Source organism: Leopardus geoffroyi, chromosome D2 (genome assembly GCF_018350155.1).
Source record: "Leopardus geoffroyi isolate Oge1 chromosome D2, O.geoffroyi_Oge1_pat1.0, whole genome shotgun sequence".
Classification (NCBI taxonomy): domain Eukaryota; kingdom Metazoa; phylum Chordata; class Mammalia; order Carnivora; family Felidae; genus Leopardus; species Leopardus geoffroyi.
Window position 1 is genome coordinate 10,294,770 of NC_059334.1, and position 12,833 is coordinate 10,307,602.

Genomic DNA, 12,833 nt, shown 5'->3' on the forward strand with positions numbered 1-12,833 from the left:
GAGGATGCCATTTTAGGAGTTCCTGTTTATGGTCTCAATAATTATTGATATTGTCAGACTTTTAAAATTATACATATCTCATTGGTGTGAAATAGGATTTTATTTTATTTTGCATTTCCCTGAATATTAGAAAGTTTAAGCATCTTTCCACCTGGTATTAGCCACTTAGTTTCTTTTTCTGTGAAATGGCCTGTTCCTCTAGTGAGTTATTTTTCTTTATTTTCAATAATAATGCATCTATTTATTTATTCAAATCCTTAATGTGCTCTCTTATTTATGTTTTCAACGTTATTGCTTTTTTCCATTGCTTGTCTTTTAACTCTCCTTATGGTATCTTTCTGTGAATCTAAGTTTTGCATTTTAATATAATCAGATTTATTGAACTTTACTTTTATGGTTTATACATTGTGTACCTGCATACATCTTACCCACCCAAGACTAATGACATGTTCTCCGACATTTTCTCTCAAAAGTTGTAAAACGTTGCTTTCATTTATACACTTATTCTAAATTGATTTTATATTTCCTATTATAGGAATAATTAATTAATTTTTAATTAATAATTAATTAAAAATAGAGGAACAGCTAATTGCTTACAGCCAGTTATTGATGAGTTCCTCATTTTAGTGCTATTCTGTACAGCCACTTATGTCATATATCAGGGTTCCATATATGGGTGGTTCGTATGGGCCTCCTCTCTCGGTTTCATTGGTCTCTTTGTCCCCCTGTGCAAATACCATAGTGTCTTCGTTACTATTGCTTGACATTAGATCTTGACATTTCATGGGCAAAATACGTCTGTTCTTTCTTCAAAATTTTGATCTTGCTGCTGGTCCAGGAAGTGGCTTAGATTATTTCTGAGCTGAATAAGCAATTTTCTTGTATCTATCTTCACAGAATGCTGCATGGACCAGATTCTGAGTTTGCTATGCAGTCTTGACCTTGCAAAGGCCTTGGGTGTCCCTGTGTTGATCTTGTTCCTATGTGCTGTCCACTCACCTGTGTCTGGTGTCAAACGCCTATGGTGCTCCCACAGTATTCTTGGAAATGGAAGCATGCAGAAGACCGGTAATTGTCAGAAAGGAAGGAAGCTGTGCAGACAACCCAGATGTGTCTTCAACACATCTCTACTGCTTCTGGTATCACTGCAGCTAGGATTTCAAAAATTTCCTATTGATATTAGGGTCAATTATTTCAGTCAAAACCATGATTCACCTTCCAGAATGAAGTGGTAATGTCAGACTCCAATACTTCAAAAACATTATGTTCCCTGGTTGAGGTTTCTTGGCCCTAGGAACCCATGTCTTAGACTGCCATAGTTCAGAATCATAAGGATCAGAAACAATGATATGAAAAATGAGTCATTTGTTACAACCATAGGAGGCACCAGCTGTATCTCCAACCCTTGATCTGTGGACTTATTTTAATGTTCTAGCAAGAGGAGGAATAGTCTATTTTATTATGGACCACCTCGTGTCTTCTAAGCCAGTTCCCAGTTTCGTAATTTGGTAGCCTCCAGCTTGTGAAGCAGGAATTCTCTTACTATGTAAGGTCTTTGCCTACAGTTGATAAAGCGCATGATACTAAGAGTGAATCAGTCCTATGGCTCCATCTCCTCCTCCTTCCCCTTTCTCAAAAATCTAATGTCTACCTGTGTTGGGAGCAATGATGTGATCTAGAAATGCTCTGATCTAGAATATGACACTTAGCTTGGACATTCCTATAGGCTGAAGGTTTGTGTCCCTCCACCCGCAAATAATGATTATGAATCCATAATTGCACCTTACATTTTGTAGCATAGTGAAGCCTCTTAATAATTGTATGCTTACTTGGTAAATATTCTGTAATCTGTTGGTTTTAAAAAGGAATTTAAAAGTCACTCTTTTAGTGTGCTATACAAATACCAAAATTCCATTGTCTGGCACCTTACAGTTAGATTATAATTTTCTTATTTGTCTCTAAGGTGAACAGGCTGTGTTCCTAAGCTAAATGTCAGGGGATGATGTAAAAGAAAAAAATATATATGTAAGATTTTGGGAGAAGATCATAGTGGTCGAAATTCTTACCTTATTAATTTTTTTTTTTTAGTTTTTGCAACTACAGTGTCAAAAAAGTGGTTAAGTGTGGCACAAGTTTCAAGATAACTTTTATAAACCCCACATGCTTCTATTTACACATTTAGATTATTGAATTTGTACACAGACCCAGAGACCATCAGCCACTATTTTAAATCAAAGTAATTGCACTTCTCTAAATAGAACAGGCCACTTTTGTAGCAAAATCTATTTAATTCTGATGGTTTTAGCATACTTTAAGGAAATGAATCAAATATAATAATATTTTAAAGTAGAGAGTCACCATGTAAAATAAAATTGTAAGCCTGAAATTACTCAACATTGCACACATGGTCTAGGTAATTCCATTATGCTCCTAATTAACATCTAGTCTTAATTTAATTGGTGTGCTTTCTTCTTGTTATAGTTCATTTGTTATTTTTAAAAATATATTTACTGGGAACACACAATATGTCAGACTGTGCTAAGCACTCATGGAAATTATAATTCAGTAAGGGAGTAAAAATAATAAATTAGGCGAGAAATGAACATATAATTGCCAGTTGTGAACAGTACTAGAATTGAAAAGCAAAAACAGCCTCTGAAGACATTGGAGAGCTTATCCTGACTACAAAATCGAAAGAGAGTAGGTTAAAGGTTGAGGAAGGTGGAAGACAGAGCGATCAGAGACCTCTAGGCCAGGCAGTTTCTGGAATTTTACCCTGTTTGGAAGTCAGGGAAGGGTTTGAAGGTTGAGGCAATACTACATTGGTGGAATCTGAGGTCACTGGAAACAACAAAAGCAACAACTAAACCCGAATCCAGCTCACCTACTTATGAGATTGATTAAACCCAGAGTAATGTTGTGCTGAGACAGGAGGACGTGTGCTCATAAGATACAAGAATATATTATGTGCCTGTAAGGTATGGCCCAGATAAGTGGCGACTATCTAAAAAGGATGGTAAAGGGGCGCCTGGGTGGCTCAGTCTGTTGAGCGTCCGACTTCGGCTCAGGTCATGATCTCACGGTCCGTGAGTTTGAGCCCTGCGTCTGGCTCTGTGCTGACAGCTCAGAGCCTGGAGCCTGCTTCAGATTCTGTATCTCCCTCTGTCTCTGCCCCTCCCCCTGCTCATGCTCTATCTCTCTCTTGTCAAAAATAAATAAAACATTAAAAAATTAAAAAAAAAAATAAAAAGGATGGTAAAATAACCATGAGTAATGCTTTCAAGGTTCTGGAGGGAAAGTTAGGAAATATACAAAAATAAAATAAAGAAGTTAACTTATAAGCAAGCAGGGGAGGTAAAATGAAATAAAAGAAATAGTCAGAAATAGTCAGAAATAGTCAAAATAGTCCACAGAAAGGGACGTAAAGAAAGAAAATCAAAGAACACATGGGAGAAATAGAAAGATGAATTTAACCATATGCATCATTGCATTAAGCTAGGCTAAACAAAATGATCTAAATACTCCCACTAAAAAAGTAGAAGCTGTTACATTGAATTAAAAAACAAGACCAAATTACATGCTGTCTATGAGAAACTCCCATTAAATATAAAAGCATAAATATAAAAGCAGGTAAGTTAAAGGTAAAGATTAGGTAGACAAACACTTAACAAAAGAAAGTTGGGGTAGGTGTGCCAATTTCCAATAATGAAGACTCCAGAGCCAAGAGTCAACTCAGTGGGGAGACAAGACAACCCTAAATGATTTTGAATCTCAGCTTCAAGATTCTAGCAAAACCTGCAGGGCACCTGGGTAGCTCAGTTGGTAAAAGCATTTGAGTCTTGATCTCAGCTCAGATCTTGATTTCATGGGTCCTAAGTTCAAATCCTGCATTGTGCTCCACGCTGGGCATGAAGCCTCATTAAAAAAAAACAAAAAACAAAAAACAAAAACAAACAAACAAAAAAAAAACCTCAGCAAAACTTGATGGAACTAAAATGAGAAATAAAACAAGAAGTTCAGGGTGCCTGGGTGGCTCAGTCGGTTAAGTGTCCGACTTTGGCTCAGGTCATGATATCATGGCTTGTGAATTTGAGCCCCATGTCAGGCTCTGTGCTGATAGCTCAGAGCCTGAAGCCTGCTTCAAATAATACGTTTCCCTCTCTTTCTGCCCCTTCTCCACTTGTGCTTTCTCTCTCTCTCTCTCTCACACACACAAAAATAAACATTAAAAAATTAAAAAAGAATCCAACCTATGGTTGAAGACTTCACCATTCTCTCAGTAATTGATGGAACAAGTGAAGAAGAAATCAACAAGGTTATAGAGAACGAAAATAACACTAGCTGTCAATTTGGCCTGCATGAAATTCATAATCTATTTGTAAAAGGTAGAATCAATCTTTTTTTTTTGTCTTAGAGTATTAACTTCAATTTAGAGGATTATTTTTCTGATTATGAAATTAACATGTTAATTGTAGAAAATCAGGAAAATACAAGGAATATATAAAGAAAAACATTATTAAAAAAAGCCCTTAATTTCTTTTCTAGACATAACTATTACTTTTGTTTTGGTATAAATACTGTTAAAGGAAAAAATAATCAGTGACGTTTGTTAAAGATGGTTAAGGCAAACTTCATTGGGGACTGTTAGGATAGATGTAGGTCCCACTATAATGGATTTCACAGTGCGGGACAGATACTGGGCTCAACACCTAAAAAGCATGAGTATGTGGGAATTAATGGCCAAGGATCAGGGTGAGGGCAGTGAATGAAAATTACTAAGAGAAAATATCAGGTTAAAAGGCATTCTGGCTAAGTCAACCTCGCTGGATTCTTTGCAGGCCACAGGCCAGGGTGATCAGACATCACCTACAGGTGGTGGAGGATGAAAAATCTGATCAGATTTCTAGAGTGATCAGATATTGAGTTCTGATTAAACTGACTTAGCAGGATTCTTGCTAAAACTGGATTTTCAGCTATGCACACATAGGTCTAGGAGAAAATTTAGGCCTGACTAAAGTTTGATGAAGCAAACAATCTTTTTTAGTATATTTAGATGAAATATTAATAAGTACACACTTGGCTATTATCAATACAGAATTAAAATTACATATAACATAGTCTTATAGTTTGCTCTCTCTACTCATTGTTTGTACCATCCAAATATATGGTTGCATTTATTCTATGTAAACAACATAGTTTATTTTGCCTTCTTTCTATATTCGGGCATTTAGATAAGTTTCCTTTTTGTGCACAAAAATCTCATCAACTCATTTAATTTTAATAATGGAAACTTTAAACAGAATATAATGTGATTATATATAGTGTCAAAGCCTTAGAAAGAGATGCTTGAGTAAAAAGGTAGGGAGACTTAAAATACATTTGCAATACAGTGTCAAATTGTTTTTCATAAAATCTGTTTTGTGTATAATGAATGATACTATCAGTTTGGGAAAGCCTGTTTCCTGAACATTAATACTGTTTACATTACACTGTTTTGAAAGTTATTTTCAGGTAGTTGTACATTCACACGCAGTTATATGATACAAGATGGAGAGATCCCATAGACAGACGAGTTACCCAGTATGATGACCTAATGGTAACACTGTATCCATCTAATGGAAAAGGTCTTTACCAGAATATTGCACTCAGATAGCCAAGGTACAGAGCATTGCATCACCACAAGGTGAGCTCATTATTATTACATTCCCTTCCATAGTTACAGCTCACCTCTCTTCTACCTCTACTTTTTATCCCCTGGCAACCAGTAATTTGCCATGCATTTCTAAAATTTTGGCATTTCAAGGCTAGTATCATACACTACATAATTCTTCCGGTTTGGATTTTGTTTCCACTCATCAGAATTCTCCGGAGAGTAATCCATATTGTGTATATTAATAGCCTCTTATATTTTATATATAAAATGATATAACTTTATATAACTATGTAACTCTATATGACTCTATACCACTATCTATATCTTATCATCTATATCTATATTTATATCTATATCATCTATATCATCAACTATATATTTAGGATATCTATATCTATCTATACCATCTATATCTATACCTGTATCTGTATCTGTATCTATATCCAACTATATATTGAGAGAGAGGCTCATGCAGTTGTGGAGGCTGACAAGTCTCACAGTCTGCCATCTGTGGTTGGCAAGTTGAGGAACCAGGAAAACCCGTGGTGTAGTTCAGTGTGAGCCCTGAGTCTGGAGGCTGGAGAAGCAGGAACTCTTGTCTCAGGGCAGGAGACGGTGGAAGTCTCAGATCAAGAAGAGTGAGAGAATGCCCTCATCTTTTTGCTTTGTACAGATCCTCAAGGAGTTGGATGATGCCCACCCACACTGAATCAGTCGACTGATTCAAATGCTTGTGTCTTCCTGAAACACCTTCCCAGATGCGCCCAGAAATATTGTTTTACCAACTCTGTGGGCATTCCTTAGCCTAGTGAAATTGGCACATAAAATTAACCATCACAGTCTTACCATTTTAATTTTGGTATCATTAGTTTTAGGAGGTTTTTCTTTTTTAATACATTCCTTAGATTTTTATACATAGCTAATTATGTCTCCTCCCAAAAGTACAGTTTTGTTTCTTCTTTTCTGGTATGCATGCCTTTTGTTTGTTTCTTTCTTTTTTTGGTCTTGCCTTATTTCATTGGCTACATCTTCCAGCGTTAGGTTGGATAAAGTGCTGAGAGCAGACATCCTTACCTTGTGCTAAATCCTAGACAGAAAGTACCCAACTTCCATCATTAAATAGAATGTGGGCTACAGAGTTTTCACAGATTCTATTTATCCTTTCTTTTTTAAAAAAAAAATATTTATTTATTTATTTTGAGAGAGAGAATGAGCATGAGTAGGAGAGGGGTAGAGAGCAAGGGAGAGAGAGAGTAGATTCTATTTTTCTAATTGAAGAAGTCCCCTCTATTCCTTTTTATCTGGGAGTTTTTATCACGAATGACTATTAAATTTTGTCAAATGCTCTTACTCCACCAATTGGTATGAACCTGTTTTCTCTAATTCAGACTGTTAACAATGGTGGATCTCATTGTTTGATTATCAAATATTGATCAAGCATTGATCTCTGAAATGAATCCAACTTATTCGGGTTTATGATTCTTTTTTTATATTTCCATATTCCATTTGATAATACTTTGTTAAAGATTTGCATCTGTTATCACAAGGGGTATTTTTGTAGTTTTCTTTTCCCTTCCCTTCCCTCTCCTCCCCTCCCTTCTCCCCTCCCCTACTCTTTCTTTCTTTCTTTCTTTCTTTCTCTCTCTCTCTCTCTCGTATTGCCTTTGAGTTTGGAATCGATGTAGCACTAGCTTTATAAAATGAATTGGAAAGTACTCCTTCCTTTATCCTCTTCTGGAAGGGATTGTGTAGAATTGGTGTTCATTCTTCTTTAATGGCTAGGTAGAACTTCAGTGAAACTATCTGGGCCTGCAGATTACTATTTTTTTTTTGAAGAGCTCTTAACTTATGAATTCATTTTCCTAAATAGTCATAGGGCTATGCAAATGATCTATTTCATATTTGGTGAGTTGTGGTAGGCTATGTTTTTTAAGGAATTGGTCCATTTTATGTAAGTTGTAGAATATGTGTGTGTACAGTTGTTCTCAGCATAATCTTGTCATCCTTTGGGTGTTTGCGGGATCTATGGTGACATCCTGTTTCACTGCTGATATTGGTAATTTGTGTCTTTACTCCTTATTTCTTTGTCAGTAGTGCTAGAAGTCTGACAATTTTATCGATACTTTCAAAGAACCAGAAACACATTCTTTGAAACTGCGCATAGAAAATTTGTGAATAGACCATATTCTGAATCAGAACAAAAATCTCAATCACTTTAAAATCCAACAAAGTGTGACAGGGTGCCTGGGTGTCACAGTTGGTTAAGTGGTCAACTTCAGTTCAGGTCATGATCTTGTGGTTTGTGGGTTCGAGCCCCACATCAGGCTCTGTGCTGACAGCTCTGAGCCTGGAGTCTGTTTCAGATTCTGTGTCTCCCTCTCTACCCTTCCCTCGCTCATGCTCTGTTTCTCTCTGTCTCTCAGAAAATAAATCAAAACGTTAAAAAAAATTTTAATCCAACAAAGTGTGTTTTCTGATCACAACAGGATCAATAACATATTTAGAAAATACCAACATATTTGGAAATTAAACAGCGTGCCTTAAAATAACCAAGGGGTCAGAGAAGAAAAGTGTAGAGAAATTAAAAGAAATTCTGACATGAATGAAAACTGAAAACTGAGTGTTGTGGAGTGTAGCTACAGAAGTGCTCAGATGGAAATTTAAAGGGATGTTCATCTTAGAATAGAAGACAGGTCTCAACCTGACTTCAAGGTTTGCTAACTTCAAGAAGTTACCAAAGCATAGCCAATTTAAACCAAAGCTAGCAGGAAGAAGAAAATAAAGAGCAGGGGAGCCTGGGTGGCTCAGTCGGTGGAGATTGTGACTCTTGATTTGAGCTCCTCACTGAGTGTGGAGGGGCATTCTCTCTCCCCCCTTCTCTCTGCCCATCCTCCTGCCTCGCATGTGCCCTCTCTCTTTCTCTAAACAAACAAATAAACAAACATTGAAAAACACATGGAAAGCAAAAGTCAAGGGAATCCAGGCAGGAGCTGCAGCACTGAGGCCGGAGGCCTTGCAGCTGGGGAAGGGTCTGAGCTACCGAAGGCTTGGGAGCCTCAGCCAGGATCCCAGCCACCCGAGTCAGCACCAGCTATTTCCTGTCGGGCACGGTCTTCAATGTCAAGCCTCAGGGCGACTGGCTACACTTGTTCACCGAGCACCCGGAGGTCCATTTGGAGTTCCTGAGCTCAGTACCTCAGAAGAATTTCAAACTGCACAGGAAAAATCCCTCAGAAAGGATTGCTGGCCGAGCTTGCATATCCTACATTGCCGGGGTCCCACACCACTCTCTGCGGACGCACTTCGGGATGCCTCGGGCAGAGGGGCTGATTTTGTGAAAATTGCTCATTCAAAGCAGATAAACCTTGAAGATGTATTGGCACCACAATCGAAAAGTTAAACACAAATGGAGAATTAAATCAAAGTTTGTGAAAGTTACTCACTGATTAAAAAGCTTATGGATTCCTTTAATCCAGAAACCAAGTGAGCAGTCGAACTGTTTATGTTTGACTTTGAAACCAATGAAATCCATCTAGACAAAGAAAAGCATCGAAGAGCAGATCTTGTTAAAATCTTTTGAGTAAAGCATTTTTTTATGGGGAACAATTTTTCCAAGACTGATAAACAATTCTTTCCTTTATTATATATATTTTAAGAGAGAGAGAGTGTGTGTGGGTGTGTGTGCGCGTGTGGGCGTGAACATGTGCAACTGGACAGAGGGGCAGAAGGGGGAGAGAGAGAGAGAGAGAGGGCGCAAGGGAGGGTCAGAGACAGAGGAGACAGAGAATCTTAAGCAGGCCCCATGTTCTGCATGGGCTTGATCTCACGACTCTGGGATCATGACCTGAGCCAAAATCAAGGGTCAGGCGTTTGACCAGCTGAGCCACCCAGGTGCCCCTGATAATCATACCTTATCAGAACACATTTGCCATAACTTTTTACTTGATTGAGGTCCTGTAATAGTTGATAGTCTACATTCAGAAGCACCACGTGCAGGAAGCTGCTTAGACAATTTTTTCTTTGTCCCAATGCCGGCTAATTGAAATGTTCAGAAAAGTTACTCAGCAGCCAAGAACTTAAGACAAATTTAGCGGGATATTTTATATTCCTCACAGGGCACCCCAAAGAACACTACCTAAAAATCAGACTGGCATGCAATTCCTTGAGAAACTATCTCACAAATTTTCTGATAGAACTATAAAAGATATTTAGGTGACAGGAATAAAAACGAAACGAAATCTTCGAAATTCTGAATGCATGCCTTGGGACCCCCTAGTACCGTGGTATGATTCATGTGGAGAGGTAATGTTGAGCCCAGTTTATATTGACCGTGTTCCTCCTTTAAAACATGGATGGAGGAAGGTCTGAATATTTTATTTAACTAATTGTTAAGGATGTCTGCAGCGCCGCCTGTGAAATGAGATGTGGCGTCAAGACGTTAGAAGAGTGGCTGAGGTTCACGAATCCAAAGTATTGCTAGGGTGCATTTCCTGCAAAGAGACAAACCACGTTAGGATTGTCATTTTACAATCTGTGGAGGCAGATTGAAAGAAGATGGAGATTGTTAACTCCAGCTGCAGTTCTTAAGCTGAATCTTTCCCATTCCTCAAGGAGTTCACTGACTTTATTAACTCCTGGAATGATAGAAAATCTCCCCCAGTAAATGGGACATACCATATCTTCTATGCTGGAATATACTCAGTATCCAATATTGCAGTGAGACCGATGTCCTACTGATTTTGCTGAGGTTCTTTCTGTGCTGGTGATTTTTCAAGTGACGATAAAGTGGTTACCCAATTTGCCAGACATTCTCAAACTGGGCAGCCACTGCCCAAAAATATGGTGTCTCATCTTTGTGAGTTTAAAAAGGTTTGTGGGGGCGCCTGGGTGGCTCAGTCGGTTAAGCGTCCGACTTCAGCTCAGGTCACGATCTCGCGGTCCGTGAGTTTGAGCCCCGCGTCAGGCTCTGGGCTGATGGCTCAGAGCCTGGAGCCTGTTTCTGATTCTGTGTCTCCCTCTCTCTCTGCCCCTCCCCCATTCATGCTCTGTCTCTCTCTGTCCCAAAAATAAAATAAACGTTAAAAAAAAATTTAAAAAGGTTTGTGATGCAGCCAATATGTCAGTTCAGGTATTTTATGCCACTCTGGATCCAGTCTTTCATGAGGTCGACCCCAGACATCCTCAGGGAAACAGAATAAAGCTTATATCACACATTGCACATAGTGCCTGGAAGCTGTGATTCAATCGCTTTGTGCATGGTGATTAACTCTTACTTTTAAACCAGATGTCCAGGGTACTAGCCTCAATGGTTCAGAAGGAATGTTTTCTTTCAACAGACTACAGGTGAGTGCTATTACAGGAAGATTCTGGCACATAGTAGTAACAAAGAGCCCAAACTCATGATTCCATGAACTCCAAAGGACTCTGTTGTTAAGTATGTTTGAGAACTGCCACATAAGCTTTGAAGGTTCACTCTGCACATGTTGCATATGTAACTCAGTATATCCCCAAAATACTTGACTGTAGGACCCACCTGTCTTTTTTGGAATACCTATCGATGACATTTTTCAGAACTCTAAGACACAAATGCAAAAATCATTCATACAGAAATAACAGGCTTACAGATAAGAGGTTCTATATTAATGTGATTGCAGAATGCAATTGTTCATCAACCTTAAAAGCCAGAGACATTGAAAGGCTGGTAAAGGCTGAGATCTAAAATGGCATTCCCATATATATAAGGGCTCAGGAAACATCTCAATTTTGTACTCTTCTTTAAAAATTATTTAAAGAATATGTAATTACAATCAAGAGTCAAAGCAAAGGAAATCTCTAAGGAACTACTAAGCATGTAGAGAAGACACAGTCTCTTTTTGCAATATCTGGATAAATCATAGTAGCAAATGATTTAATTATGAAAAAATTTCCTACTGATGGGAATAAACACATAAGTACACAAACGATTCCTCTGGGGAAAGATATTTCTCTCATGAAGTTATGGTTAATCCCCACCTTCCAAAAATCCAACTTGGAGTACTTTTGATTATGGAAACACTAAAAAATAATCTGAAAAATAATTGGAGGAAAATGAATACAATGTTAATGTAGCTTTCAAGAAAGTCAAGAGAATAAAGAACAGGTAAATCAATGAAACCAAAACTTGGTTCTTTGAAATGATCAATATAATTGATAAAGCTTTAGCCAGACTGATAGAAAAACACAAGACACAAAGTATAACATAAGGAACAAAGAAGGGAAAGGCAAACCTCACTACAGATCCCATGCACATTACATGTATAATAAAAAAATATACAAAACTTTATGCCAATAAAATTGACAACTTACATAGATAAGTTTCTTAAGGTACCTAAGCTAACAAAGTATTCACAAATACCAGTCTTGAAGAAATATTTCTCTGAACTGATGCCTACATCCTAGTTCTACTCCACAAAGAAAATTCTAGGGTCAGATTCAGATGGCTTTATTGGCAGTCACCAATACTTAAGGAAGAAATAACAGCAATTCTATACAATCTAAGGAGAAATTTGAGGAACAGGGAAACTTCTCATTTTATGGGGCCAGCATTATCTCAGTACTCAAACCAGACGAAGATATCAACAGGAAAGGAACCTACAAACCAATACCAACTAGGCAGTCTTCTCAAAAAATTTTAAATTGTCACCCAGTGGAGTTTTTCTGGAAATCAATATTTTAATATTTGAAAATCAATCAATGCAACTCACTATATATATATATATATATACACACATATATATATGTATATACATATATTTACACACACACAAAACTTATTAAAAATGTATATGTAAATGCAAAGGACTTTGGTCAAAATATTTTTCAAAAATTATATAATTAGTATATACTTAATGGGTTTAATTATATAAATAATGCAAAGCTATAATCAAAATTCCTTCTGGGGAAAGGGTAGCTATATAGGTCAGTAACAGAATAAATAGTCCTGGTGTAAACTTCATATCTATATGGTCCATTTGTTGTTATAAAGAGGTGAATCAGGGGTGCCTGGATGGCTCAGTGGGTTGAGCATCTGACTCTTGATTTCAGCTCAGGTCATGATCTCACCATTATGAGATGGAGCCCCAGGTCATGCTCCACATTGAGTGTGGAGCCTGCTTAAGATTCTCTCTCCCTCTCTCTCTGC

At 37.6% G+C, this 12,833-nt stretch overlaps 1 pseudogene; it reads left to right on the forward strand.

Annotated features, from left to right (window-relative positions):
• Positions 1-905: 905 nt before the first annotated feature.
• On the forward strand, positions 906-10,892 carry LOC123577283 (annotated as a pseudogene).
• Positions 10,893-12,833: the final 1,941 nt, after the last annotated feature.